The sequence below is a fragment of the Pinus tabuliformis genome, chromosome X (genome assembly GCF_031772625.1).
Source record: "Pinus tabuliformis cultivar Carrire ecotype Pingquan chromosome X, CPIR1, whole genome shotgun sequence".
NCBI lineage: Eukaryota > Viridiplantae > Streptophyta > Pinopsida > Pinales > Pinaceae > Pinus > Pinus tabuliformis.
This window is the reverse complement of record NC_142308.1, coordinates 806,846,957-806,870,745: the sequence shown is the minus strand read 5'-3', so window position 1 is coordinate 806,870,745 and position 23,789 is coordinate 806,846,957. Positions and strand designations below refer to the sequence as shown.

The 23,789-nt window shown below is 37.5% G+C and overlaps 1 pseudogene; it reads right to left on the bottom strand.

Annotated features, from left to right (window-relative positions):
• Window positions 1-19,042: 19,042 nt before the first annotated feature.
• LOC149142245 (aquaporin TIP1-1 pseudogene) lies at window positions 19,043-19,977 on the bottom strand (annotated as a pseudogene).
• Window positions 19,978-23,789: the final 3,812 nt, after the last annotated feature.

Sequence of the window (23,789 nt, the reverse complement as noted above, 5' to 3'; positions counted from 1 at the left end):
CTGCATAACACATTCAATGATACATACTAGATCCTAACACAAAGGTGGGATGACAGCCCCTCTAATGCTAAAAATCAAGAGCACATGAATAAATGCATAACAGGCACAACCTAGAATAGAGCAGAAATGGAAAGTGAGCAATTAACAGCAAAAGAAGCTTGTATTAGCTGAAAATGAAGACCAGATGCTACAGGTATCACAGTAGTTACAGTCTCCAGAAGTTGAACCTTACATCAAAACAACAACCATCAACCCTCAATACATCTTGTTTCTGGGTATATATAGAGGTTGATTACAAAAATGCTCTACTATTCTATGCGTGGAGGAGTCATAATTGACCACCAACCACATAAACTGTCTAAAATGGGCCTCTGCTATGTTCTGCTACTTCAATGAATGAATTTGACATTCTCTGGTACTTTGTTGTATTCCTCGAGCAGGTGGAATGACATAAAGGACGGAATTCCTTAACTGTTGAATGTAAGTTTCTTCTTTGGCATCATCCTTCTTTCTCTCGGGTGTACAATGCGTTGAATGCAGTAGTTGAAGCTTAACTGTGCAGAGGGCTGGTAGATGATCACCTTCATCCGTCAGTAGCACAGAACATTCAATGGTGGCACGGACAGTATGGCGGAAGCATGGGCAAGACCAGGACAAATATCAGTCGCTGGATCTAGGAGATGAGCGGTGGGGATCAGTTTACGGAAGATATCGGGAGATAGGAGAGCAGGGAGATCACGGGCCGTTGGATCTTGGGCGGGGAGATCTAACGGTCATTGGGCGCGGAAGCTGCATGGGGTTTAACGCACAGGGGAGGTGATTTCGGTGACGGGAGGTATTCCTCACACCGCTTTTCAGAGGTGGGTGGTATTCGTACGCGGGGGAGCGATGCGAATAACTGGCCGATGCGTGGCGGATGTGACAGGGAATAAACCGCTCTTCCCACGGGCTATCGTGCATGTAGTTTACGAGAGCTGGAGGCACAAATGTCGTCTGATCGTGCGGCAAACGATCGGACGACGGAGGTTAAATGCACATGTTTACGACTGATGTGACATGAAAGCACCAAATTGGTAGATAGCGTTTGTTTTGGAGGCGAGCGGTTATATGACAGCAGTTATATGACAATTTAAACTCAGCGCCCGGGAGTTAAAAAAAATGGGTTTATGCCAAATTTTGGAGTAAAACAAGGATTGCAGGGGGGGTTATGGAGCTATAAGGAAAATGAAGGAGAAGAGGAAACAAGCTGCTGCGAGCCCCTTGCAAGCATAACCAACACTACCCGACTTGTTTTTTATCCATCGAATGTTGAAGAATATAGCAGAGCTAACACTGGCTCCTTCTAGGGATGAGATCCTCCCTGTGAGGTCTCAAGAACCTGCAGATCAATGCCTTTCTGATGAAAAAAAATTTAACAAAATTCCTAGTGTTCCATTGGGCATGGAGTTTGATTGAACCTACACTAAGACTGATAAAATCAAATATTTACAATTTTAAGGCCCAAAAGACCTTAAACAACATAAACTTTCAAAAAACGCCCATTAATTGGGCCATCAAAAACTGCCTCTCCTCCCATGCTTTTCAGTATGAAGGTGTTGTTCCCTTGAATCTGTGAAATAATAAAAGGGCATGTCCAGAAAGCATCAAACTTCCCATGGTTTCCTTTCTTTTCCTTTAGTGCATCCCACTTCAGAACCAAGTCTCCAACCTGAAAATTATCTGTTTTTGCCTTCTTGTCAAAGGCTTCCTTGATCTTTATCTGATGTGCTGCAGCCTTTTCAACCAATTGTTCTCTAATTTGATGTACCTCTGCCAAATCAGTGATCATTCGTGCCATGTCTTCTTCTTCATTCTATCCTTCTTGTAGGAACTTTGCCACAGGGAGAGTTAATTAGATTGGGAATACTACCTCAGTGCCATATACCAGCTTAAATGGAGAATTCCCTGTGGATTTCTTAATGGTCACTCTGTCAACCCACAGTGCATACTTGAGCTTAGAATCCAAATTATTTTTGTTGTCCTCCAACAGCTTTTTGATTATCCTTATCAGGCTTTTGTTAGAGGATTCTGCTAGACCATTGCCTTAAGGGTAATATGGGGTGGAATGAACCAGTTTAATACCCATTGAATCACACATTTCCACCAATTCCTTTGCCCTAAAGGTTGCTGCATTGTTTGTGACTAATTTATGTGGACAACCAAATCTGGTAAAGATATTCTCCATCAAAAACTTCATGACCACATTATGATCAGCCTTTCTGGTAGGGATTGCTTCAACCCGCTTAGTAAAATAATCAATGGCTACTAATATCCATCTATGTTGGCCACTGGAATGTGGATTGATCTCTCCAATGAAATCCAAGCCCCGCTGCTAAAAAGGTCCTTTTGCATGTATTGGTTTTAAGGGTAGGGACTTCAGTTGTTGTTTTCCTTCAAATCTTTTGCACTTGTCACAAGATTTAACAAATGAGAATACATCAGAAAATAAGGAGGGCCAGTAATATCCAGCTCTGAGGATTTTATGGGCTGTAGTCTTCCAATAATGGTGCCCTCCACACATGTTGGAATGAAACTGTTGCATGACTTCTATTGATTGTTCTTTGTCTAGACACCTCAAAAGCACTCCAGATGGATCCCTCCAGTAAAGCATATTTTCATTAATGCAATATTTAATTGCCCTAAGATTTATAGTCCTAGCTTGACTTGTGCTTAATCCTGGAGAGATTTCCAGCTTCAATAAGAATTTAACTATTGCAGAATACCAATCACAAGAAGCTAGATTTTCGACCACTGACTACTTTCTCTCTGGTTCAGTTGCTTCCTCTTCTTCTTCCTGACCAGTTTCTGCAATTGTGCCCATGAAATGTATGTCCAATGTTCTGCAATTTTCTTCAGCTAGAAACCTGGCAAGATCCTGACCTCTGACAAGTTTGGTGGGCTTCAGTTCTATATTAAATTCAATTATCTTTGCAATCCATTTAGCCCTTCTTCCATCAGCATCAGGTTTTGTTAAGACATCTTTTATTGCAACAAAGGGTACATATGCAATTATCTTGGAATGCAGAATGTAAACTCTGAAAGCCTTCAAGGACTTGATAAGAGCATATGCTTGTTTCTCAATAATATCATACCTCAGTTCGGCATCCCTTAAGTTTTTGCTGAAAAATGCCACTGGATGCTCTGAACCGTCTTCATCTGCTTGCAATAACATTGTTGCAATGGTGTCATTAGAGGCAAAAGAAAATATATGAAACTCCTTGTTGTAATCTGAATTTATCAAAGTGGGAGCCTCCATAATAGCTTTCTTAATGGACTCGAAAGATCTTCTTGTTGAATCAGTCCATTTGATTTCTGACCCCTTCTTCAACATGGAGGTAATATGCTTCACTAATTCTGCAAAATTTGGTGTAAACCTCCTTACAAAATTAATCTTTCCCAGAAAGGATTGGATATCCTTCTTCGATCTCGGGACAGACAAAGTCTGTATTGATTTTACTCTTTTTGGGTCAATTTGAACACCTGCAGCAGAAACAACATGTCCTAACAGCTTGCCTTCCTCTAAAGCAAATTGTGATTTTTTAGGATTGACTGAAATTCCAGAACCTTCTGCACTTCAGAAACACTTGCTTTAAATGTTTCAAATGATCTTGATGGCTACTGGAGTATATTGTTATGTCATCAAGGTAGATAAGGACAAACTTATCCTTCTCTCCCACAAATGCTATATCCATAGCTCTCTGAAAGGTGGCTCCAGCATTCATCAACCCAAAAGGCATCTTGGCATACATAAAAGTGCCCCAAGGAGTGGTGAATGCAATCTTCTCTTGGTCATCTGGATGCACAGAAATCTGATTAAACCCTGAAAATCTGTCCAAGAAAGACATTACTTTGGCTCCTGAGACTTTTTGTAGCAAATGCTCCATCTTGGGTAGAGGATAGTTGTAGTTCTTAGAGCATTTGTTTAAGTTTCTGAAATCAACGCAAAGCCTGATTTCTCCACTTTTCTTCCTCACTACCACCAAGTTGGCTACCCATTTTGAATATCTGAGAGGGACTATGATTTTGGCAGCCAACAACTTTTTAATTTCTTTTTTAATCAAAGGAAGAAGCATAAGATTTATTGGTCTCAGCTTCTGCTTGAAAGGTATGGTATCTTTCTCAAGAGGGATTTTATGCTGAATAATATTTTTATCATAGGCTTTCAGGTCACTATATTCCCAGGCAAACACATCAACAAATTGCTTCATTAAATTGCAATATTCATAACTTTGCTTAACAAACAGATGGGAAGACAAATTTATGTATCTAGGTTGACCTGGACTTCCCATATTGTGCTTACAGACTGCAGATTGGTCTTCTTTTTGGGCAGCCTTGTAAGGCACATCATTCTGGTCAAACAGTCTTTCTAAAGGAATTAAACCCTTAGGAAAATGATTGCTGGGAAGCTGGACAATGCTATCTTTGCCAATTTTGTTTCTAAGCTGGGATTGGGGACTTTCTTCCAAGGCTTCATTTTCTTGGTCAATTTGCATTTTAGAAAACTCCTCAATGACTTACAGAAACCTATTTATCTCATCATCATCTTCAAAAACTTTCCAATGGTGGACATTATCAGGCAAGGATGGTCTATATTTCATTTGGACTTCATAAACTAGTTTGGGAGGCATTAGAGGGATAAACATGCTAGCAGACAAGGGAATCAATAAGCTGATTTTTGGCTCTAGGGATATATGAAATACATAAATTATCAAAGGAATATTTGAGTCTCCATACCTCATCTCTGTACGCTTTCAGCCTTGGGTGCTTCGCTTGAAATGTTCTATTTACTTGCTGAATGATCAAATCAGCATCCCCAAACACCTTTATGTTCTTAATTCCTCTGTCTTTTGTTGCATTAAGGCCCAACAGCAGAGCCTCATACTCTGTTATATTGTTTGTGACTTGAAAAACCAGTTTAAAAGATAGTTGTGTGCTTTTTTGTTCTGGAGATATGAGCACCACCCCTGCTCCTACAGTCTCCCTGGAACATGCTCCATCAAAGAACATCTCCCAAACTTGACTTCCTTGCTCTTCCTCGGCCTAGACTATTGGTTTCTTGAGCTGTATTGAGGCCTTCTGAGATTCTTCAATTTGGAGGATACATGCTCCAAAATCAGTGTCCACTGCATATATGGGATGATTAGAAGGATTCTTCTCATCACTAATGATGTATGCCAACTGTGCTTCTCTGTACAATCTCCTGCTTTCTCCTCCAAAAACTGGTACAGTGGCATAAGATAAATAATTATGTAATGTCCCACCTAGTCTTTTAATCCATCCTCTAGACAGCAGCATGCCAAACTTGGGATGGACATCTGCTACCACAATATCCATCATCATACTCTTCATGGGCAGCTAAGTTAAGGTAATGGCTAGGTCTTTGATTAATCCTAGGCATTTCACTTTCCTTGAATCAAAAGAGAATAAATCATGATACGGTCTAGTGATATCAAGGCCTAAATCTTCCATGACAGCTTTAGGCATCAGATTGTGGCTGGCCCCTGTGTCTAGCAAGCAATTGTGGAGGATTTTGTCATGAATGGTCAAGGAGACATAAAATGATGGAGAATTATTATCAGCAGGCTCAATCATGGGGCTAAGCACAACTGCAGGCTTATCATCTTGCAAATTGACAGAGTCAGTGGATGTTTGTGTGGTTTCCAGCTCAAGAGCTTCAAGGATCGGCTTTCTAAACACTTCACTCTTTACCAACTCTACCAGAGGCACAGATATTTTTAACTTCTATACTTCTAACTCTAAGCTGAAAGAGGAAGGTAACTTATCAGAACCTCTTACCTCTTGAACTTGAGCTTTGAGGATGAATGGATCAGCTGCTGGTTTTTTCTGTCTGATATTCTGTGACTCTGTTTGGACAGTAGCTCTTTGGGCAGGATTCTCCTTGACAATTTTTGCATTTGATCTCAGATTATATCTTTGCTGCTTCTCAACTTGTAGAACAGTTTCTCTGTCCCATTCTTGACTTATTTGGTCCTATAGTAGTGATTCTTCATACACAACCAATGTCAAAAATGCTTCATCTAAGGCTTCAATATCAACAATAGATCCAGGGGGAAATTCTCTAAACCACTTCCTAGCCTCTCCATCAAGGCTCTGTACAAAAACTCTCATCCACACATCATTTTCACTTATATCTAGGTTATCAGCATAACTATAAAAAGCCTCAAGGTGTTCTTCAGTTGTTACACCCTCTGTGCCAGTGAACTTGGGCATATACTTCTGATATTCTCCTACAAGAATAGCGTTCAAAGGAGCGGGCAAGACCAAAGGTCCATACCTGGCAGCTACAATTCTTTCTCTCTTTGTAGGTGCTTGCTGTCCTGCCATGACTAGGGTATGTGGAAGGATACTGACAGATTGAGCGGTATGAAACAGTGAAATGGATGACAGAGACAAAGGGATGTTATGGACTGTATGGGAAGCTTCCTTTGGACTAAGATTCAAAGGGGAACTAGATGGACAAGGAGCTGTATGAAAGGAAGTTTCTCACTAGAAACACTAGGCTCAATATCTTCAAATTGTATATTCTCAACTACAACCTTATCTTTCAGAGATGCATAAGTTTTCTTAGGCTTACCTGATCCTGATGCTCCTTTCTGCAATGTTTTCCTTGGTTTAACAATCTTCTCAGGGTCAGGAACTGGAACAGCTGGTGATTTATGAGGATTTCTTCGAGTATGTCTCACAAACTGAGCCAGAAATGCAATGTAGAGTCGCCAAAGATTGGTCTTCCTCCAGTAGAGTCGCCAAATAGATGATTAAAACCAGAAATGTTCCCAGACCTTTTCTATCATCAAAATCTAAAACTATGTCGTCTCCCAGGGAAGATGAGCTTCAATCTCCTCTCCCTGGAAACGACACCAATTAATGTTATCACCCCAAGAAACTCTCCTAGGTTGTGTCTCAGAGATGCTCGGGAACATTACAAACTCAACAAAAATGTTGGAAATAGGTGGATGAATGGAAGGAATGATGCATATTCAAGCCAAATAACCACTTCTACTATGCTTAACCCCAGACATGGGTGAACACCCCCAGACTACAAAGCTTTAGACCACCAACTACTCACAGTTTGAGGATTAAGTGAACATGGAGAATATTGACCACACCAGCAGATGCACAAGACCATGTGATGGCCAGCTACAACCAGTAAATAGGTCTGCAAATCTATTTCCTAATGCACAGACAGGATGACAGCTCTCTGGCACTAAAATAATGGAAACCTGCATAACACATTCAATGATACATACTAGATCCTAACATAGAGGTGGGATGACAGCCTCTCTAATGCTAAAAATCAAGAGCACATGAACAAATGCATAACAAGCACAACCTAGAACAGAGCAGAAATGGAAAGTGAGCAATTAACAACAAAAGAAGCTTGTATTAGCTGAAAATGAAGAACAGACGCTGCAGGTATCACAGTAGTTATAGTCTCTAGAAGTTGAACCTTACATCAAACAACAACCATCAACCTTCAATACATATTTTTTCTGGATATATATAGAGGTTGATTACAAAAATGCTCTACTCATCTATGCGTGGAGGGATCATAATTGACCACCAACCACATTAACTGTCTAAAATGGGCCTCTGCTACGGTCTGCTGCTTCAATGAATGAATTTGACATTCTCTGGTACTTTGTTGTATTCCTCGAGCAGGTGGAATGTCATAAAGGTGAGAATTCCTTAACTGTTCAATGTAAGTTTCTTCTTTGGCATCGTCCTTCTTTCTTTTGGGTGTACAATGCGTTGAATGCAGTAGTTGAAGCTTAACTACGTAGAGGACTGGTAGATGATCGCCTTCATCCTTCAGCAGCATAGAACATTCAATGGTGGCACGGACAGTATGGCGGAGGCATGGGCAAGACCGGGACAAATATCAGTCGTTGAATCCAGGAGATGAGCGGCGGGGATCAGTTTACAGAAGATATCAGGAGATAGGAGAGCGGGGAGATCGCGGGCCATTGGATCTCGGGCGGGGAGTTCCAATGGTCATCAGGCACGGAAGCTGCGTGGGGCTTAACGCGCAGGGGAGGTGGTTTTTGTGACGGGCGGTATTCCTCGCACTGCTTTTCGGAGGTGGGTGGTATTCGTACGCGGGGGAGCGATGCGAATAATCGGCCGACGCATGGCGAATGTGACAGGGAATAATCCGCTCTCCCCGCGGGCTATCGTGCATGCAGTTTACGGGAACAAGAAGCGTGAATGTCGTCCGATCGTGCGGAAAACAATCGGACGGTAGAGGTTAAACGCACATGTTTATGACTGATGTGACGTGAAAGCACCAGATTGGCGGATAACGTTTGTTTTAGAGGCTTGCGGTTATATGACAATTTAAACTCAACGCCCGGGAGTTAAACAAAAATGGGTTTATGCCAAATTTTGGAGTAAAATAGGGATTGCAAGGGGGGGTTATGGAGTTATAACGAAAATGAAGGAGAAGAGGAAACAAGCTGCTGCGAGCCCCTTGCAAGCATAACCAGCACTGCCCGACCTATTTTTTATCCATCGAATGTTGAAGAATATAGCAGAGCTAATAGGACATATTTGATAGGCCCCTACAAAGAGGTGAATGAGGATGTGGACAAGGAAAATGTGTTATAACTTATAAAATGAAGTTTTTCCAAATGTATACTCATGTAGGGATGATTAAAGATAAGTACCTGAGTAGTTTTTAGAATTTGCATTGTTCATTATGCTGAATACATTAAGTACATTGCATTATATGGAGCTATTTTGAATGCAAAGAAAACAATTCATTATTAATCACTATATGTCCATAAAATTGTATGGTCTTCAATGTGTGGAGCCTAGATGTGCATTTAAGTTTATTACATTGCATTCATTTTTGTATGAGGATTAATTATTTATATAACTGATGATTTTCATTTAGCTGAAGTGGAGAGGGTCTAGGATTGGAAATAGTTCAAAATATTTAGAACTCATCAACAATGATCCATCTAAAGGGTTTTGGAGAGTGAAGGATATGCTGACTATAATTAACTGTGGATGTTTATTATAAATTTAACAAGAAACACCCATGCTTTGAAAATGTTTATGAGCATTCAAAATATTTATTTCAAGAAGAATGTAAAATTGACCCAAATGCCAAGGGTGATGTGTTTTATCGCTACATAGAGAATATGCTTTGCACCCCTCACCATTCAATTACATCTCTACTTAATCCAAAATAGCTTCATAATCAACCAAAATATGATGCAAATGTTTATGTAAAACTTAATGTTTATCATTTGCTACTCCAATCTTAATGTTCGCACAACCATACAAATTGAGTTAAGAAATATTTGAAATTAAAGGGTCAATTTGCAGACTAGGATTGCACATAATTAGTACTCAACTTGGACTCTAATCTTCTAAGAGTGGTATAACATAGTTACTGATCAAACGGGAACTATTACCTCAAAATGGGTACTTGAACCCAAAAATCCCAAAAAAAAAACATGAAAAAAACACCTTGAAATCAATAAGTGTTGATGCCGGAATAAGGTTTTTGTTTTTTTTCAGAGTAAATTTTCAATATTTTTTAAAAGTAACAATGAAAAACAATAAAATTCATTTTGTTTGGTGCAAAAAACACCTTGAAATCGAAAAGTGTTGATGCCAGAATAACCTTCTTCTTCTTCTTTTTTTCTTTTTCTTTTTTTTCAAGGTACATTTTCAACATTTTTTAGTAATGATGTTAAAAACAAAATATCGTGACTCTGAAAAACTTTAAATTTCCAATGCTTTTCAAGCATGATATTAACGATCAAATATCAAGTCTTTGAAAACGCTTAAAATTCCAACGATTTTTAAGCATAACATTAAATTTAAAATATCACTTCTTTAAAAAACCTTAAAATTCCAACAATTTTCAAGCATGGTGCTAAGAAAACTTATTTATAATGGGTTTCGACCATAACATTAAAGATAAAATATCGCGACTTAGAAAAACATTAAAAATATTGACAAATTTTCAACCATGGAATTAAAACCAAAGATTATGACTACAGAACAATCTTAAATTTTCAAAATATTTTTAAGCATGACATTATGGAAAAAAAGTATGACTAAAAAAACTTTAAAAATGAACACCTGAATGAATGAGTTATTATACCAAGAGTAATTTTTTTTAAATGCTAAATGTATAGCGATTTTGAAATCTTATCCTAAGACAACTTGATACATTGCGAACAAAATTTAAAAATTAACTATCAAATTGACACGCAGTGTAGGTGAGCTCAACTCATTGTAATGAAAACTTAAAGACCAATCATGAAATTAGCACATTGTGGGCAGACTCGATTCATTATAACGAAAAATTTAAAATCAACTATCAAATTGCACATAATAGGATCAGGTTGCTAGACAAGCATCAACACATACCCTACCAAATATATATATATATATATATATATATATATATATATATATATATATATATATATGTAAAAGAAAGATACATAAGAAAACAAAAATTCAAATATTGAAAAAAAAAAAAAAAAACACAAAAAATCAAAAGAAAAACAAAACTTCAAATATTGAAAAAAATAATAATAATGATAACAAGTAATAAAACATGACAAAAAAATCAAATATAAAAAATGTATAGTAATGACATAAAAAAAAATTATAAAATGTAACAAAAAATTAACCATACCATGTAAAATAAATAAAAAAATAAAAATAAAATAAAATAAAAACAAAAATAAAATACAACATTAAAAAATTAAAAACTAAAAACAAAAAATCCGCAGTGACCCCGAGGCCCAACTAGCCAAGGGTTACAAGGGGACAATTCATGACAAAAAAAAAATCATAAAAAAAAAACAAAAAACAATCAAAAAACAAAAAAAACTATTAAAAAGAAAAGGTAGCTTGTAAAAATGAAAAATTTAAATAATAAATAAAAATAGAAAATAAAAAAAAATTAAAATTAAAATATATATATATAAGAAAAATTAAATAAAATTAAAGGAAGGACCATTTTTTTTTTACAAGGTCAAGTAGTTTTAATATTACCAAAAGGCTTTGATGGAGCAAGCTCCCATTACAAAGACTGTACCATGAAGAATCTCTAAGCCACAATATAGGAACACAGTCTCTTCTCCTAGGCTTGATTTCAGGACTTCTTGAATTTTTTTGTGAATTCTAGTGTACTGCCTAACAAACTGACCTATTAAAAAGAGAAATTTGCATGTCATGGATTCTCTGAGAGATTTGTAGCCTGATTGCCCTTGATTTGACTGATTCTTCTTGTCATAATTGTTCGGGTTCTCTCCTTCGTTGCTCGATGAGTTCTCTTCTTCATTTGATTGAGATCGTGTGATTTGTTTGCTTGTTCTTCCTTTGTCTCTGCTTTCTACTCCGAATTTCACTGTGCATCTTTGATTTTGTGTTGCCTGCGTTGCTTCTTCTTTGGCTGTTGATTTCCACTTTCCTTTTGGTATAAATGGGGACCGTTGGATGTGTTAACAGATGAGGTTGTCAGGAGAATATCGACCAAGAGAAAATCCCAAAGATTGGGATCAGGGGATGTGTTGTGGGGATTTACCAGAGGTGCAAGAAGAGACTGGAGGAGTCATCTCAAATGACGATCGTTGAGATCTACAGTTATCAAGGTCAAACATGTCTGCGTGTTAACTGAGGAGAAAGGCGAAAAGAAAGGCGGAGGTGGCATATCGGGCAGGATATAAATTGTTAGTTGTAAAAGGGAGAGATCGCCTAATTCCATTGACCAGGCGACACGTAGCATCGAAGGTAAGAGAAGAAACCTTTTTTCGGGCGAGTAATCTCCATGCTTGTTGACCGCCTGAAATCTATGTAAGTCATCCGATCCTCTGTGTACAGATCGACGGTGGGGAAGGTTCAAGCAGGTTTGAAAAGACAGCATGTTCCACGACCATCGAATCGAGCACTCGATCAACGGTCTTGAATTGATTGGAGATCGGAGAGAGGAGGGGACAACGATACGGAAAAGGTTTAGGAGAGTGGGCCCAACAAAAATAATAGATTCAAATGAAAGGTTTTTTGAAATCCGAGAAAGGTGCCCAGGCCAATTTTTCCTTATAAAACAATAGAGCTAAAGTCCCTACCAACGACATAGTTGTAGGGGGGCCCACTTATTGTTGGATCAGTCTGTGTTCAGAAGGGATTTTCACTTGCTAATAGGAGGGAAAGAAGGGAGAAAAGAAGTACGGAGAGAGCAATCTGAATAAACAGAAGAGTGAGGGCTTAAGATGAAGTTTGCATGTTGAAGAGGGTAGACACTGTTGGCTATTAGAGAGGTCAGGGAGGGTATTTGACACCGGAGAATTATTGTAATACCTTGGAAAAAGGAGGTTTCCTCACTGAAATTGTTGCTGCAATTTTGTGAATGTACCTTCTATTCTTATAATGCTTTATCTCTGCCCGAAACCTGCCTTCGATGAGATAGATTGCAGAGTAGTTCTTGTCTTCATTCCTGCTATTGCTCAGTCAAGAGTCTGGAGTTTCATGCTTTTTCCTTTGCTTTCCCATGTTTTCCTGGCTGTTGCTGCAGTGTTGTGTCCTTTTTTGGTTTACGACTATTATTTTTTGATTTATTGTTTTTCTCATTGTGAGATTTCCTTTGGAATTGATTAGCTTGAAGCTTGTGATTTTGCTGGTTATTAAGGAACTGAGTTATGGTATTCCTCTTAATTTTCACAAACATGCCCTTCATTTTTTTTCACTGCTTGCTTTGCAAAATAATCTGCCTGTTGATTGTTAATTCTCAAGACATGTCTATAGATTACATCGCCAGAGCCTTCCATGTTCTTCCTGATTCTTCTAAAGATTATGTTCATGTGCTTATTGCTTGGTTTTTTGTTTCTTGCCATTGCCTCTATTATTATGGTTGAGTCACCTATTACGATGGGATTTTGGATTTTTCTTTTTTTTATTATTCTTGTTCCCATCAACAAGCTGTATTCTTCTTCCTTATTATTTGATATTTCTCCTAAGCCCCATTCATAAGTCACATTTTCTTTCCCATCAGGATCTAGGATGATTCCCCCTACCCCTGCCTTTCTCGGGTTATACTTTGAAGCCCCATCAAAGTATAAACAGTATCTATTCTGATTTTTCCTCCAGTTTTTCATTTCCTCTTCACTCATTCTTATTTTCCAAATAACTCCTATGCTTGTCTTCCTCTGTCCTCTTTGCCCATTATTATTTATTATGGCTTTTCTGAGCCAATCTCGCTCTTCCTATTGAATAATTTGATAGTATGTTGGAGCTATTCCTTTGACATTGAGTATTTCAGAGGTTAGACCCCATGTTTTTGAGAGGGTCTTCCCTATCCTTGGAATTTGATTTTTGAAAATGCACTTGTTTCTTGTCAACCAAATTTGCCAACAAAGAACCACTGGAATGCATTTCCAAATCCTTTGAATTGTGGCTTTTTTCTTTGTTGTGTATGGGTAGGCTTTCTCCAAGGTATGAAGAAAATCCGGCAAGGGCTTTTCAAAATTTATTCCTATTTCCAAAGGACTTATCAGTTTTGTCAACATTCTTTCGTGAAGATACATTCTTGGAAAAGATGTTGAATGTTTTCTTCAACCTGCATGCATAATGGACATCATGTTGGGCCTTGAAAGCCTTTTCTTCTTAAGTTTTCATTGGTCAAAATTATCCCTTTTAAAAGAGTCCAGATGAGCATTTTAATCTTAGGCAAACTTTTTGATTTCCATGCTATTCTCCAAGAAACCCAATCTTGTTGATTTGGTTGTTCTTGGAGGATGTTATATCCAGTCTTAACTGTATAATCTCCACCGCTTGGGTCCCAGAGATATTCATATTCCTCATCCTAGTGGATTGGTGCTGCCCCTTTTAAGAACTACCTGATTTTGCTCCATTTCCCTTCCAAATCTGCCGGAATTGCTGAGATTTTCCAGTCTTGCCACTCCTTTTGGTTCCAAATAGAGATTGAATGTAAAGTATTGAAGCCTTTTCCTTTCATCCACTCTTGTATGTCTTCAATTTCTGGATGAGTCTGAAGTGGTTCTTTCCCCATGATTTTGTCCTCCCAGATTGAAATTGATTTTCCATTGCCTGGGATTTTAGAAATGTATCTACTCATTAATGGAATTTTTTTTTAACAAGCTTCCAGACTTGGGTACATTGTCTTATTGGGACATTTCCATTAAGCAATATTTCCTTGGTGCCATCCATATATTTTGATAAAAGAGTCTTTTTCCACCAGCTCTCTTTTCCTGTTATTAATCACCATACTATTTTCATTCCCAGTGTTGCATTCATGAGCCCAGGTATCCGAATTGATAAACATCCTTGTTCATAAGGGAGAACAACTTGCTCCCACCTAACTAGGCTATATTTTTTGTTTTCTTGCTTCCCCCCTGCCACAAGAAACTTCTTAAGATGAGCTCCATTTGTTTGTGGGCACTTGCTAGAGCCATGATTATTGCATATTGGTAGATAGGTAATGCTGCAAGGAGTGCTTTGATTAGTATTACCCTTCCTGCCATGTTCAGCCACATCATACCCCAGCTTTCAATTTTTTTTTTCATTTTTCAATTTGTTTAGTCCATATTTCTGTCTTCATGTTATCTTTTGAAATTGGAAGTCCCAGATAGAAGAAGTGTGTCCATTTTTCCTGAACTGGGATGTATAAGATTTGTGAGATCCTTTGCATTGTTCTTGGGGGGGTGTTCCATCCATATATCCTGCATTTTTCATTGTTTAGTAGCCTACCTTAGACCTATATAAATTCATCCATAACTTTTTTGAACCTCCTTGCTATTATTGTTGAAGCCCCTCCCAGCAGCAATATATAATCAACAAATAGAGAATGATTTATTGTTTTAACTCCTTTTCCTATTCTGATCCCTGTGATGTTTCTTTCCTTCTTTGGCTTTCCAAAGCCCTGCTTAAAGTTTCTGCCATTATAATATATAGGAAGGGAGAGAGAGGACAGCCTTGCCTGAGGCCTCTTGTACTTTGAAAGAATTCACTTGGCCTTCCATTTATGAGGGGGGCAATCCAAGGAGTTGAAATGCATGCTTGTATGACTTCCATTATATCTCTTGAGAAGCCGAGTTTCTAAAGGATAGCCAATAAATATGGATGGCTAACCCTATCAAATGCATTAGCCATATCTAGCTTGATTATGAGGCATTTTTCTTGCCTTAGCATACTGGAGTGTACAGCGTCCTGAACAATAATTACATTATATATGATTTGCCTGTTAGGCACGAATCCTCCTTGGTTTTCAGATATGATTATTGGAAGTACTTTCTTGATTCTATTTGAAATTATTTTTGTTATTATCTTATAAGAAGAATTGCAAGGAGAGATAGGGTGAAATCTGTTGAAGGTTGAGGGGCTAGCTTCCTTTGGGATTAGAGCAAGATAGGAAGATTTTGTGTTGCCTCCTTTTTTTTTCCTGAAAACATTCTTCACCATTCTTAGGAAATCCTTTCTGATGGTATACCAATGAGATCTGTAGAATGCTATTGTGAAACCATCTGGCCTTGGATCTTTGTCAGGATGCAGGCTCCATATTGCCGCCACTACCTCTTCTTTTGTGGGATCCTTACACATTGCAGCATTTTTTTTCTTTTTTAAATTATTTTTTTTATGTGCTTTAAGGAATCTTTGCTCTCGACCATTTCTCCATTAGCTGAGAGTAAGTTTTTAAAGTGTTGATAGGCTGATTTTTTTAGATCCTCCGCACCTCTAACCTCTTGGCTTTCAACTTGAATTTTTTCTATTTGGTTTCTTGCCCTTCTTATTTTCATTGTGTTGTGGAAGAAGGATGTGTTTTTGTCCCCTGCCTTGAGCCACAAACTTCTGGAGTTAAATCTTACCTCTTCTTCTTCTTTGTTGTTTTTCCTATATATTTCCCAGAGTATTTCCCTTTCTCTTAGATAATCTTGCTTGCCTTCTTCTCTGTTTTCTTTTTCAGTTTGCATGCTTTCCATTTTCTATTGTAACTATTTTTTCTTTTCTTTTCTTTTTTTAATTTTGTTTGCTCTTGCCCATTCCTTTAATTTGGCTCTTATAGTTTTTAATTTTGTTTCCCAAATATACTGGGGTGATCCTGTTACTCTTGGCTCCCATGCTTCCTTGACTAGTTCACTGATTTTTGTGTTGCTGTCCCAAGTTGAGTTGTATCTGAACAGGAGCGAACCCTGGTTTTCCATTTTTCCCATGACTATTGTCACTGGTTTATGGTCAGACGCAGTGGTGTGTAAGATTTTTGATTTTATGGATCTATGCATTGCTACTATATTTTCTTGTATCAGAATTCTATCCAGCCTTTCTTTTATGTTTCTTTTGCCCACTCTTTTATTGCTCCAAGTGTATTTCCCGTTGCTTGAAAAATGTCTATTAAATTGTGTTGTTCCATTATTTCTTCTAGAATATCCCTGGATGGGTCAGTATGGTATGTTCCTCCGAACTTTTCTTCTATGCTTCTTACCAAATTTAAATCTCCTCCTAGAATTATTTTCCCAACTTGTATTTCTTTTAGTGCTTCTTTTATGGTGGCCCAGCATTACTCTTTTTCTTTGTAGTGATTTGGGGAATATATGTTTATGACATTGTACCTCTCTTTTGTACTGATTTGCATTAGATCCGTTTGGATCCAATGCTAATATTTTTTGTATTTTATTAACTCCCAGGTTCCTTTTTTCCATATTGTGCAAATACCTCCAGACGCTCATGCTGCCTGTATTGCTTCCCCTTCATAATTTCTGATTTTTTTTTATATTTTCAGTTTCTTGGTTGTTTGTTTTTGTCTCCTGAATCATAAGGATATCTGGATTTTCTTTTTCCAGAATGTCTCTTGTGGCATTTTCTTAATGGTTGATCCCATTCCTCTGTAATTCCAGGAGACCACTATCATCATTTACTTGTTGGGTGATGCATGGCTCCTTTCCCTCTTTGGTGGCTCTTTTCATTATTTCCTGTGTTCCTTCCTAAAAAGGTTTCCATTGGTTGATGTGTTCCCAACGCCATTTCCTTTGTTGTTGCTTCATCCCTAATTTCTTTGTTTGTCTTTCTTCCTGTTTTCTTTTGATATTCCACATTTGAGGGTGCTTCCTTTGACTGTTTTCTGGTTAGGATTCTGTCTACTGAGGGGGGAAGAGGGGTGTGAGAGTTTGGTGCCAGAGGGGATGCAGGGGGGTTGGGGGTGTGTTGTGGGGATTTGGATCTGGATCTAGATCTAGATCTAGATCTTGGTCCAGGAGATGGGGGGGCTGAAGGGTCCAGAGGCTCGAAAGGGTTAAGGCTGGCAAGGGGATTTTTATCTTCTTTGGATGATGAGGGATGGAGATCAGAGGATGTGGAGGGCTACGAGGAAGATAGATTTGGTTGTTTGTGGACTGCCTTCTTTCTTTTAATTTGTTCCCATTTATTTTCCAGATCTTCAATCCTTTCATTTTTTGTTTCTTTTTCTTTGTACATCTATTTGCAAAATGACCATATTCATGGCATACCTTGTATTTAAAGGGGATTTGTCCATAATCCAGCTGTTGTATGTGCGTCCACTGGTCCACTTTGATTTTGATGGCTTCTAGTAGCCCTTTCCTAAGATCCACTTCTACACAGATTCAGGCGCAAGCATGCATATTTTCCTTTGGCTCGCATCTGTCTATATATTTCCCCACTGCATTTCCTATCGATTTGACTGAATTATCCCCCCAACAGTGAAGGGGAAGGTGTGGCAATCTAACCCAGATGGGGACAGCATTGGGAACATCCATTTATGGGTTGAAATCTGGCATCCATCTGTTTAGATACAAACCCCTTGTATCCATAAAATAGGGCCCATTCCTGAAAATCAGATCTCGATCCTCCTTGGTTTCAAAATGAAAGGTGTAGTAACCTCTTCCACAAAACTTGATTGAGATTTTTCCATCTATTGACGCATTCCAGTTCCTTTCTACCCATTTTTGCACAGTTTTGGGCAATGGCCATAACCCCGTAAACTGCCCCACTAGTCCACGCTCCGCCAAGGAAAGTGCTACTCGATGGGGAAGAGCAGGAGGAAGTGAGATTTCAGGGATGTCTTCCAATCTTTTAATGAACTTGGTAACTGAAGTTTTGTTCTTTGCCAGGCCTATTGCAGAGATAAGAGAGGCAAAGGCTTTTGCTACTCAGTCATTTTCTTGATGTTGGTCTAAGAGAGGCTCTTCATCCTCTGAGGCATCCATGGTGCCCAAACCCCAGCAACAGGAAGTCACTGAGGGGCAGCTGCGAGGCTTCTTGCGTTTTTCACTGGCTAGGGCTACGGATCTCCTTCACCTAGCAAAGCACACCAGTTTCTTCTCATGAATGTTCAAAAGAAGGACCATTTTTTAAGTTAAAAATAAAAAAATAAAAAACGTCATTTAAAAAAATGTTAAATAATTATCAAAAAAATAAAATTCAAAATAAAAATAAAAACAAAAAAATTCAAAACAATTAAAAAAAAAATTTAAAATTATATATATATATATATATATATATATATATATATATATATATATATATATATATATATATATATAATGTAATTTTTTTTAAATATATTTTAAAATTTAAATTAAAAATAAATAAAATAAATAAAAAATAAAAATTGAAACAATTAAAAAAAGCAAAATATATATATATATATATAAAGAAAACAATGAAAAATTTTTTAAAAAATAAACAATTAAAACATAATCGTCCCTCCCTCACTGTCGCCCTCACCTCTTGCCTCCACCTCCTAACCCACACCCCACCCTCCTCCCTCACCCCGCTCCCCCCCCTTACCCCCATCCCCTCCCCGCCCCTCCACCACCCGACCCTCACCTCACCCCACCCCTGTCCCCTCTCTCACCCTTGTCCCTCCCCTCGCTGCCCTCCTCCACCCTACCCCCCTCCCTCACCCCCCTCGGCCTCCCCCCTCCCTGGGGAGGGCAATGCTCTTATATTAAATGCGATGGTGCACAATTTACACGATAAGTCTCATCTACATGTCGTCCTCCGACATGGGAAGCCGTTGGTGGGTGGCTTCATCTTTCATGAAAAACAGCTCAAAGACGGCCTCTGCGAGGCCACCGCCAATAAGGGGTCCAACCTAGAAGATCCATTGGTTAGTCCATGTTCGGCTCACCAACACCAGACCAAAGGCCCTTGAGGGGTTCTTGCATGCCCCGTCGAAGGCCCTGCCAGCCAGTATGTTGGCACCCACGATGAATCCAATGCAGATCGGGGCTATGGTGTCCAGGGTGTCCCTACGGGGGTAGAATACCGTGGCGTACACCATGTAAATGAGGTCGAATGTCATCACGATCTCGAACACCAGAGCGTTGCCCACCCCCATGCTCGAAGACAACGAGAACACACCGATGCTCTACATCCATGTCAACAAAATGTGTTCATACTATCAAGAAGTAAGAAAGGAATGAGCGAGTGGAGAAATGGGTTACCATGTCATTAGTGGTATACTTGAGGAGCCCACAGGCAACCATGGCACCGAGCATCTGGGCAATCCAGTAGAAAATTCCCCTTACAAGTGTGATGTGGCCGCCAACGAGTGCCCCGACGATGACTGCTGGGTTGATATGTCCTCCCGAGATTTTGAATGCCACCACCGTGAAGAGAGCTATGTCGTGCGTCAGCACTTCTACCACTAGCCCCGCCGGTGTCGTCGAAGCGTCGTCTGTCAGCTTGGCTGCAAAACACGCACAAAATCAAATCACTATATGCAAGCAAGAAGAAAGCAATGAAAGAACAACACAGAAGCAACAAGATGTTTTTTTTACAGAAAGCAATGATGGATCCTTCGCCGACGAAAACGAAGATGATAGCCGAGATGAACTCCGCGAGAGCGACTTTGAGAGTGTCGGGGTGGTAGGCCTCCTCGAACCTCCCTTCGACAATTTTCTGAAATGGGTATGGCATCATGCCACCCTTCAATTCTCCAGATAACGAAGATGAATGCTTTTCTTCTACAGCTCTATGGTGGGAGCTTTTGCAGGGAGTGGCGTGTTTATATTGGAATAAATGGGTGTCATTTCACTGCAGGGACCCGTCCTCCTTATCACAACCATACCCAAACGGGACACTGAGAGTGTCACGCGCTTACAGGAATGGGACAGTCATTTAACCCATTATTACTAGTTCTGCCCTTTCATCTAATTTCATCACGGATGTCCCCAACCATTAATGTCTGAAAGTGATAGTTCCTTCCTAATAATCTTATCCCGAGGACACAATATTACGGGCCCAGGTTGGTAAAATTTTCATTTTAACAGTTTTTCTTGGTTCATTATTTTAAACTAGTTATTTTTTAGTTTTTCAAATCTGGCACAGCCTCCTCCACCCGCCCAGGCCCCCAACCAACTGCCAAGAGGCCATAGGCTAATTCCCGAAATCAACTTGCGGCCTCTTGGCCGCTGGCTGGGGGCCCGGGTAGGGAGGGGAGGGGGGTAAGAGAGGGGGAGTGGAGTGTGGTTCGGGTGAGGGAGGGGAGAGGCGAGGGGAGGGAGAGGATGGGGGTGGGGTCAGGTGTGGGAGGGGCGGAGAGGGGACGAGGGGGTGAGGGAGGGAGGTGGAGTGTGGGTCGGGTGGGGGAGAGGAGAGGGGAGGGACGAGGGTGAAGGAGGGGGGTTGGGTCGGGTCGAGAAGGGACGGTTATGTTTAAATTGTTTTTTTTTTTGTTTTTTTTCATTGTTTATATATATATATATATATATATATATATATATATATATATAGTTTTTTTAATTGTTTATTTTTTTAATTATTTATTTTTATTTTTATTTTTAATTGTTTTTGTTTTTTAATTGTTGTTGTTGGTTTTTTTTTTTTTATTGTTTTTTCTGTTTAATTTGTTTTTTTAATTGTTTTGAATTTGTTTTTTAATGTTTTGTTTTTAAATTTTTATAATTTTATTTCTTTATTTTTATAATTTTGATTTTAAAAAAAATATTCTTAAATTTTTATATTATTGTATTTTCTATTTTTTGTTTTGTTTATTTAAATTATTTAATTTAAATATTTTTATTTTTTATTCTAAATATTTTTTATTTTTTTTTCTAATTTTTTTTATTATAATTTTTTTGGTAATTATTTTAAGATTTTTTTGTAATGAGGTTTTTATTATTATTTTTTTTAACTTAAAAATAAATAAATAAATAAAATAAAAATGTTTTTAGATTTTTTTTTTTGTGGATCAATTTGTTTTTCTTTAAATTTTTTTTTTTTAATCATTTATTTTATTACTTATTGATATTTATTTTTTTTCTGTTTTTTTTCATTAATTTTTTATTCAATTTTTTTTTCTACGAGTTAATTTTGGGTTTTTTTTTTTTTTTACATTTTTACAGGTTTTTTTTCCCCTTTTTATATATTTTTTGTATTTAATTTTTTTTTGTCACAATTTTTTTTTACCAACATGTTTTATGTTGTATGTTTTTTTATTTTTATGTTTCTTACTTTTGTTTTATATATATATATATATATTATGTTTTACTTTTTTTCCCATAGGAAAAATCATAATTTCTATTAAAAGGAAATTACATTTTGTAAATGCATTTAAGCATATTCAAATAGAGAGGCACTGCCTATCTTCAACAAAATTATGTTTAAGGACATATGTGATCAAAACCTTACTTATATTTTATGTTTTATTACTAACATGTTTTTCTTATTTTTTATTTTTGTCATGCTTTATGTTTTATTTTTATGTTTTATGTTTTTTTTTTACATTTTTATAGGTTTTTTGTTTTTTATTTATTTATTTTTTTGTATTTGATTTTTTTGTCATGTTTTTATTTTATTTTTTATTGTTTATTACTAGCATGAAAATCACCAACATTTAAAAAAAAATTATCCACCCTTAATTCATTAGAAAATTTAAAGTGTAAAAACTAAACCCTCTAAACAAAAAGGGTTGATGCTCATCAACCCTTTTCAAAATCAAGATGAAAACCACTAACCAAAAAAAAATGTTCACACTTGATACATAAAAAAAAATAAAAAAATAAAAATAATAATAATAAAAAAATAAATAAATTAAAGTGTCAAAAATAAGCCCTCTAAAAAAAATGTGTTGATGTTGCATCAACACTTTTCAAAATCAACATAAAAATCACAAACATCGAAAAAAAATGTTCATACTTGATACATAACAAAATTTAAAGTGCCAAAAATGTGCTTAAAAAAAAGTGTATTCTAGCATCACCACTTTTCAAAATCAGGTGATTTTTTGCTACCTCAAAAAAACGGGTACCAGTTCACTTTCTCTTTTGATCGGTAACTATGTTGTCTTCTCTTGATTCCAGCATTGACCAAGTACCAACATTTAAAAACTGATCAATTTTGAAAGGGAACCTACTTCTTGAGTATTTTCTCTATACACATGAGAAAAGAAATGGTATTAAAAGCGGATTGAAAAAGTTGTATTTACTCAAGGACGGGCCTTAAAATCAACTTTAACATCTTGTTTTCCCCTTTTAACAGTTTGATAATAACTATTGAATCACCAACAATTTCTATACATAATACACCTTTTTAAACAATGAACATCAATAACAATTTCAACACAAATAATGCGAAATTATTTGTCACCCCTCCTAGACTTCCCTTGAGCCTTGATAAATTTCTGTCGTTTAGAAAAAGAAGTCCCCCAATGCAACATCTTGATTGAGAGCCTTGAGTTTGCTCCATCTTTTAATCTTATCAGTAGGTATTGGGCCAATGTGGCTATGCCTAAATGGACTTGTTTGAGGGCTATAGTTTCCAAAAATAACCTTACTCTACATGGGACAATGGAAAACAGAAATTAATTTCCCCTAAATATACATGTGTTCCTCTCAAGCTAAAGGCCTCACACTATTATTATAGGAAGAGACTTGAAATCCTTCAATGTGGGCTTTGAAACAAATTGCTATTATATCTTCTATCCAACCTTAGTTGAATCCTATGAAATTTTCCATTTCAAGCCATTCCTATTGTGCATGCTCACAAGAAATGAGTAGATGAGTCATTGTTTCCTCGTTTCATTTACACAACACCTAGCAAATAGGGTTTTGATTATTCATCTTTTGAAGCATTTCCCAAGTTAAGGCCTTATTTATGATTTCCAACTACATGAAAATTCTTTGTTTTATGAGAGACCTGATCTTCTCTAGGGATTTCCACCACCATTGGATATTTTCAAGTCTTTCCTCACCAACATTGTTTTGTACCAAAACTTGGGAGTATATAGACCCACAGTGTGGTTTTTGGTCTATATTCGTGAATTTTTATCCTCCTTTATTCCTGTGTATATGCTCTTCAATCTTAGTATATAATCTGTTGAAAAGTGTAACTAGGTTCGGTCTTCATAATGACATGTGTAATCATGATTTTATATAATTGATGCATAGAAGAAAAATAAAATCATTTTTGTAATTCTTGAGTCATGGGTTTCATGCTCAAGGAATTTTATTTTTTGTTAAGGCTCCCATTGTGAGCCTTTATTATTAGTCATCATGTCATAAAGTCTATAGAGTCAATGTCAAAAATGAAAGACCCATTTGGGCATGTAATTTATTGTAAAAGAAAATTTGTGAACCCTCCAAGACCATGTCACAAGGTCACCTTGAAGTCGGCCTTAAGATAATTCTAGAAAGGCATGTCGGCCTTGTCACTGGGAGATGTCGGCTCATTTTGATGAGAAAACCACTATATATAGGTGGCTTGGCCTTCATTTGAGGACAATATTTCGG